A 7,118-nucleotide genomic window follows, 5' to 3' on the forward strand; every position below is an offset into this window, starting at 1 on the left:
ATTTTTCAAGACTTTGATGTTTAAACCAAACAAATCTTGTAGGGCAGATTTCCAAAAAGTGTGAAGTTATAACAATTTAAAAACACAGTTAACCTACTTCTAAGAATGCAAAACATACAATCATAGGTTATTTTCAATACAAGAAAACTTACATTTGTTTGCTTTAATTTCTTAAAACTAATAAGAGAAAGCACTAGCTTGAACTTTTATTTACAGCATACTACATACTCCTATGTAATCTATCCCAAATCCAAAAAATGAAACTGTCCAAAAATCAAAGGTTCTGCAAGATCATAATTTAACAGTGTGCCCAGCTTGTATTGAAGTTAAAATGAAGACTGAAATGATAAAACCATTGTAAGTCCCGGAATAAAGGAATTCTGCAAGCCCAATAATGTCCAAGAGCATTTACAAAAAGAGGAAAAATAAAAAGACTGGAGTATACACACAATAGTGATTCTTAGGTTCAGTACAAATGGCAGCAAATTGCTACTTTAAGATGAAACATTTAAACCAATTTTTTCTGAAGATTGTAGCTCTAGAGCCAATCATATCTTGTCAATATTATTTTCAAGCCCTCACTTGTTTATTTCCACTGCTGCCCATAAGTATCCTCATAAAATTCCTGGTTGTCTTTATTGTAACCATAGTTACCAGAATAGTAACCACCTTGCTTAAGCAGCTGCCCCAGTTCTGTTGGTTGTTGGTCTGACAGCGCTTGGAATCAGGTTGGTTGTACCCATCTGCCTTTCTCTTGCCTCCTACACTGCCCCCATGATTGCCCCAAGCTCCACAAGAAGCACAGCCTCTCTGCTGTTGTGCAGGAGCCCCTCTGCCACCCCTAGAGCCTCTTGGTGGTCCCAGAGGTACTCCCCTCTGAGAATAGCCAGCTCTAACTCTTGGAAGTGGTGCTCCCCACCCCCTTGGTGGTGGTGAAGCACCCCCGTCCCCTTCCTACTCCTCTTTCTCTTACTATACAGCCATTATCATAGCTGTAGTAGGGATCTTCATAGCCTCCACAATAGCTGTGATAATCATCACCATAGTAATCATCACAGTAATCTTGATAGCCATAGTAATCTGGAGGGTAGCCATATCCACCTCTTCCCCCACCATGACTCCGACCTCTAACTGGAGGTGGCATGTAAGGAAGAGGGTGATAGTAATAATCATATGCAGAGCTTATGGAAGCCTGTCTAGCAGCTTGGTCCTCTCTCCTTTTCTTGTCTGGTGGCTTGGCTAAGACTATTTCAATTTCTTCCCCTTGTATTTCTTTGCCATTCATTACATTCATGTCCTTAGTAGCTGCTCCTCTGTCTTCAAAATGAATGAATGTATAAACTTTCAACTTCTTCACTCGTTTTCCAAATTCAGAAAATGACTTCCCAATAGTTCTCCTGTCACTGTGGTAGCCAAATTTCTCACAAATAAAATGTTCACGTTAGCCATGATTTCTGATTCTTCCATAGGGTCAGCCCATTCAACTGTAACTACATTTCCCCAAACTTGCTTTTCCATTCTTCAGCCAGCATCTGGCTTGTGCTGCTGACTTGTGATCCTCATAGACAAGCAAGTAGAACCTCTGATTCTTCTTTTTGTCATTGGGTTGGTAATAGAAACTAACATCCACCAACCCTTTGTGATTTTACTGTATTCTTCCAGAATGTTCTCTTTAGTCATATTTTTCAAATTGATCCAACAAAAAGCCTGTTTGCCACAGAAATGCACATTTTATGGTGTTTACTATGATGAATTTCATAGCTGTCATACAGTTTAAACAGCTTCTTTCCCACAGAAGGTGATAAATGCAAACCTTCTATCCTGACCAGACAGTGAATCCATTAAAAGATGTAGATCCCAAATGGGACTGATCTTCTCAAACATGGGCACCAACTCATCCTCATATAAATCTCTTGGTATCTTAGCTACCAAGACCTCTGTTCCAATTCTAGGTTGCACACCAGAGTAAATATGGTCTGGTGGAGGACCACCATAATTCCTCTGTCCTGTGGTTACATCCAGAGTATCACCAGTCCTCTCAAGCAAGGACTTGATCTTCGCTTCATCAGGTCCCTTTGTGGGCTCTTACACCTTGCTCCTCTGTTTCTCCCTTTGCCCATGGGCCTTCGTAATGCCACATAAAAATGCACTTTTGTTCTGGACTTTCCTTGAACTGTTGTAGTACAGACAGGGCTCCTTCTTCATTAAATTCCCTGAGAGCATCAATTGCTCTTTCTTCAAGATCCACATAAGCTACAAATCCTGTCTGAAATAATTTATCAAGTCTCTCTGCCACCTTCTGCCGGAGGTCTACCTCTATCAGTGTCTTGTAGTTGCTCTGTGTGAGTTTCACTGGAAGTATCCATTGCTTCTTCCTCTTTTTTTTAACTGTACTGCATCACCATTCACCTGATTAACCATTTTAATATGCAAGGCAGAGCAGGGGCCGGTGGCCGGGCCCATACGAATCAGAATGAAGTGCTTTGGAAATTACTAGAAATGGTGCAAACCAAGTATCTGCATTTGCACTGGTCGCCAGGCCCCAATTCTCAAAAGGCAGCAGGAAGAAGGCCAGGTGACTCCTGCACATGCATGGGTTGCATTATAGGAGAGGGACCCTAAGCTTAGGGAACTCGAATCTTTTATAATTGTAAGCATGCCTGACCTTTGCCCTAGAGGGAGACATTATCCTTATTACAATGGAACAGTAAACAAACCTGAAAAGATAGTCTGGAACAAAGGCAGTCAGTGCCTCTGTTGTAAAATGTGCAGAAATGCAAACATCCATGGAAAATTGCCTCCCAAGAAAGTACTAAGCATCATTTGTCTTGTCAGATTCGCCTTCACTTTAGAGCAAGTTCTCACTTTACCCAAAGAAAGCAAGCATGCAACATTATCTATGAGGTATACTGGGTATTCATTTGTTCATTTAGCAAGTATTTATTGCACACTTAAGTGATAAGAGATGTGCTAGGCCCTGGAAATATAAACTTGAAAAAGACCCACTCTCTCCCCATCCGGTCTGTTTTGTGAGTCAGGCGAGCAAATCTTCAATTACATTAGAGTGTAACAAGGGCTACCTGTGTGCAAAGGAGGGGCATCCAGACTGGGGATGCAGAGAGAGACAGAGGGATGGCTTCAAAGGAAGGGCTCACTTCAATAGGACCCTGAAAGAGGAGTACAAATAAGGAGAAATGAGAAGTGGGGAAGATGAACTCAGAATGTCAGGCAGAGAGAGGGGGCATAAGAGAAATGATGGAAGAGGAGAAAGAGTGAAGTTATGAATTGGATCATGATAAGGAATTTGGACATACTCGAGGGCAATATGGGAACAACCCTGGAAACAGAGATATCGGTTGAGAGGCTGTTGGAATAGACCAGGCATGCGATGACACTGGCTTGAGATAAGAAAGTGGCAATAGGAATAGGAATGGGGGAAGAGAACACAGCTGAGTGATATTAAGGAAGGAGGCTTGACCAACTTGGGGATGATTTAGATGAGGGAGTGAGGGGAGAAGGAGGAATCTAAAATCGTGCACAGTGTTTGGCTTGGGTAACCGGGTGAATGAGGGTAGAAATAACGGAAATAGTGAACAGAGAAGGAAGGACAATTTTATGGTGACTATAAAGAGTTCAAATTTGGACCTTCTGAGTTCAAAGTACCCATAATGCAAGTGTTTATATCTAGTAGATAGATAGATATACAAGGATTTTATGCTATATAAATTCAATGTACTTTTTTTAATTGCTAGTATTACATTAGTGCTCTTTTATAATTCAAAACTTAATTATTTCACCATATTAAATTATATGCAAATCAATAATTATCAGATGAATGTTATATAATAGGAAGCATATAATGATTCATAAGTGTTAGAGAAAAGTACAGCGAAAAATGCTGTGTGGGCATACATTAAGCAGGCTACTCACATGCCTGGATAAAAACCCAGAGTACTTAACAGTGTGCTCTCTTCGTACTCAAAAAAATCTTTTAAGGCAAGGAAATAGCACTTCATTTTAAGTCAGTGTGTCATTTCCACTGTAATTGCAATTGATATTGCTTGCACCAAGACATTTGCGATTAAAAAAAACAATCCAGAAGTTCACTATATGACACTTTATGACCACCAGAACTTTCTTTCTGCAGATAGTACACTTTTTAAAAGCTCACATTTGCCATCCAAAAGCCATGATGATATAGCTCATTTCACCTTTGATGTTATCATTACATTATTGCCAGAACAAAATGCAACTCCAAATAGTCAATGAACTGACTGGCTTTTAATTTCTATGGAGAGCTGGTAAGAAAGAAACATTCCCCTTATATATTGTATATTTAATGATCTAAACAAGTGAACTGCCTTTCACCAAATACTAAAATGTATATTTGTCACAATCAGTTAAAACACAAATGAGTAGAACCAGGCATAATTGGATACCCATTGTCCCTTCATCCATCACTAAAGCTTCCAATCTGTTAAACTCATGTTTGGCTTTTTCTGGACCATACTATGGTTCATATTTTCCACAGACTCATTGTGGAAGCATTCCCAATAGTGAACTTATATTCACCACTGTTCTGTCCTACCTTAGCTACAGAACCTAAGAGAGAATACTGGGGAAAGGAACACTGTATTATCTTGCTGGAAAGACAAACAATTCAAATTTGATCAAATGAAAGTTGTAGAACAGAGCAGAACAACAGTTGAACAATCACTGTCTCAGAGTTTTACTCTTTACTTAAATGCCTTTTATTTCCTCTGAATTTCAGCTATACTAGGACATTCTGTCTGCATTATTTCCACTACAAGCTTTTTAAAAGCCACCACTATAGGATTATTTTGGAATGCTAAATATTTCCTTCCTGGCTGACATTATATATGGCAGACTTTCTCTCTCTGAAGAATATACTTCAGGCAATGTTTACCTGTAGCCTACCTTTCTTTAACTTCTTTCCTCTCCATTTTCTCTGAACACATAAAACCAAAGTTAAAGAGCTCCTGGTAATCAGCATATGATCCTTGGAATGCAGTAATGATTGAAGAAAAAAGGAAGGGAGATGGTTAATTCTCTTCAGCATGGCTCTGGGTAATCAAGGATCATTGGCTGAGACTCGTTTCATTTTCTAAACAGCCAACCATTGCATTCATTCTTTTACTTTTCTATGTCTCCTCACTGAAGTCAAAAGGCAACACAATTTCATAAGGATGAGAATTGTAAGACATTTATCTGTTGTTTCAGTTGAAGCCGGCGATAATTCTGGGGATCATTCCTACAGAGCCTGTCGGGGTCAAGGTAAAGCTTCCACTTCAAAACTGTTGCCACCCCATTTATGCTTGGAGGAATAGGCTCCAAAAAGGCCTCCAGAATCCAGAGGCTTAGCTATGATCATTGTTTTGGTCTCATTTGAGAGCAGCTTAAGTCTGGAGTGGCCCTGGATCTTCAGGACTTAAGTTTAATAAGCATGGGTTATTAGAACAGGTTCCAAGAATACAGTGTAAAAACAGAAGGAAATAGGGAACAACAGAGCAGAATTGAGAAATAATGTCATCATACAGTCCTGAGGTTCAATGCAAAATGCTAAAGTGTGCTTCCAAGGGATGATAAGTCAGGTATAGTCTGGTATAAGTCTGCTATACCAATAGGGTATGGCAGAGAGCCTCTGCTCATTGCTAAGCAGCCTGTACAGAAGGTAAGTGCTATGGGAATTCAGAGGCTGATGATTGCTGGGGAGGCTTAGGTTGATCTAGAAAGCTGGAAGCTTGGAAGCCATCACTGGATGGACTCTAGAGCCAGACTCCTTGGGCTTAAATCTCTACTGTGCCACTTCCTAACAGTGACTTGCAGAGCAAGTTACTTAACTTCTCTAAGCCTCGGTTTCCTTGTCCGCAAAATGAAGGCGATAAAAATACCTACCTAATAGGATTGTTATGACTATTAAATGGGTTAATATTTATAAAGCCCTTAGTGCCTGGCACACAGTAAATGCCATATTAGTGTTGGTTAAATAATAAATCTCTTTACATAAAACTTTGTTGAGTGCCCAGGAGGAAACTCTTTACACATGAAATATAATTAATGCCACTGTAGTTGTGCACAGAATAGACACTGTTTTATGCTAGTTTCAAGTCTTGTATTAGCAGGAGTAACTGTTTTATGATGTGCAGGAATGGGATGAAGCCCACAGAGAAAGTGACACAAAGGTGCAAACAGAAAAGAAAGCCATAATAGAGGTAAGTAAGTGAGGCCACGATCATTCCAGAATCTACACTGTCTGATATGGTAGCCACTAGCTACATGTGACTGTATAAGTTTAAATTAATCAAAATTAAATAAAATTAAGTCTTTGTTTCCTCAGTTGTAGTAGCCACATCTCAAGTCCCCCATAGTCGCATGTGGTCAGTGGCTACCATAACGGACAGTGTAGATATAAAACATTTCAATCATTGCAGTAAGTTCTGCTGAGCAGCACTGGTCTAGATATTTCAAATTAGACTCAATTTCACATAATTCAATTTTGTGGCAACCCAGGCAACTTCTAAATATGTGGTTGATTTTTGTCAGACTTCCCACATGAAGAAGCTCACAAATTGGAAAACACTCTTTTATTAGGCCACAAGTCCTGGTTTGGGATTCTGAAAACAGTAAATGACAGACCCTTGAAACTCAAAGCTGAGGGGAAAACTAAAGGCCTGCCCAGAAAGTAGACACACTTTCTCAGCCAGTCTTTCCGAGTTGGCAGAGGGAATGCCGTGATTGTGCTGTGAGGGTGACTGTCTGGGGGGTCACTAGAGACATCACTGGGAAGGCCCCCAGGATGCTTATTTACTGGGTCCCTCCAGGCCAGTGGACAAGGAACTTTTATATTGGTAGAAGGAGGCAGAAGTGTAGGTATCATTTGACTTTGCTTCTGTAATTGTCTAGCTCTTGTTTATTACAATTGAAGTAGATATGATTAAGAAATATAAATAAGAAGCAAGTATCAACTGGAAAATTTGTGACCTGACTTTGTTTTGCTTTGCCAGGAATTTTTTGATCTTTGTCTATAGAGACCATATTTACCAGCCCTTTCTTTAATGTTTTTTTTCCTTAAACTTTTTATTTCAGAATAATTTCAA

At 39.7% G+C, this 7,118-nt stretch overlaps 1 pseudogene; it reads right to left on the reverse strand.

Moving 5' to 3' along the window:
- Positions 1 to 586: 586 nt before the first annotated feature.
- LOC119523081 lies at positions 587 to 2,421 on the reverse strand (annotated as a pseudogene).
- Between the last annotated feature and the right edge of the window lie 4,697 nt (positions 2,422 to 7,118).

The sequence above is a fragment of the Choloepus didactylus genome, chromosome X, assembly GCF_015220235.1.
Source record: "Choloepus didactylus isolate mChoDid1 chromosome X, mChoDid1.pri, whole genome shotgun sequence".
Lineage (NCBI taxonomy): Eukaryota > Metazoa > Chordata > Mammalia > Pilosa > Megalonychidae > Choloepus > Choloepus didactylus.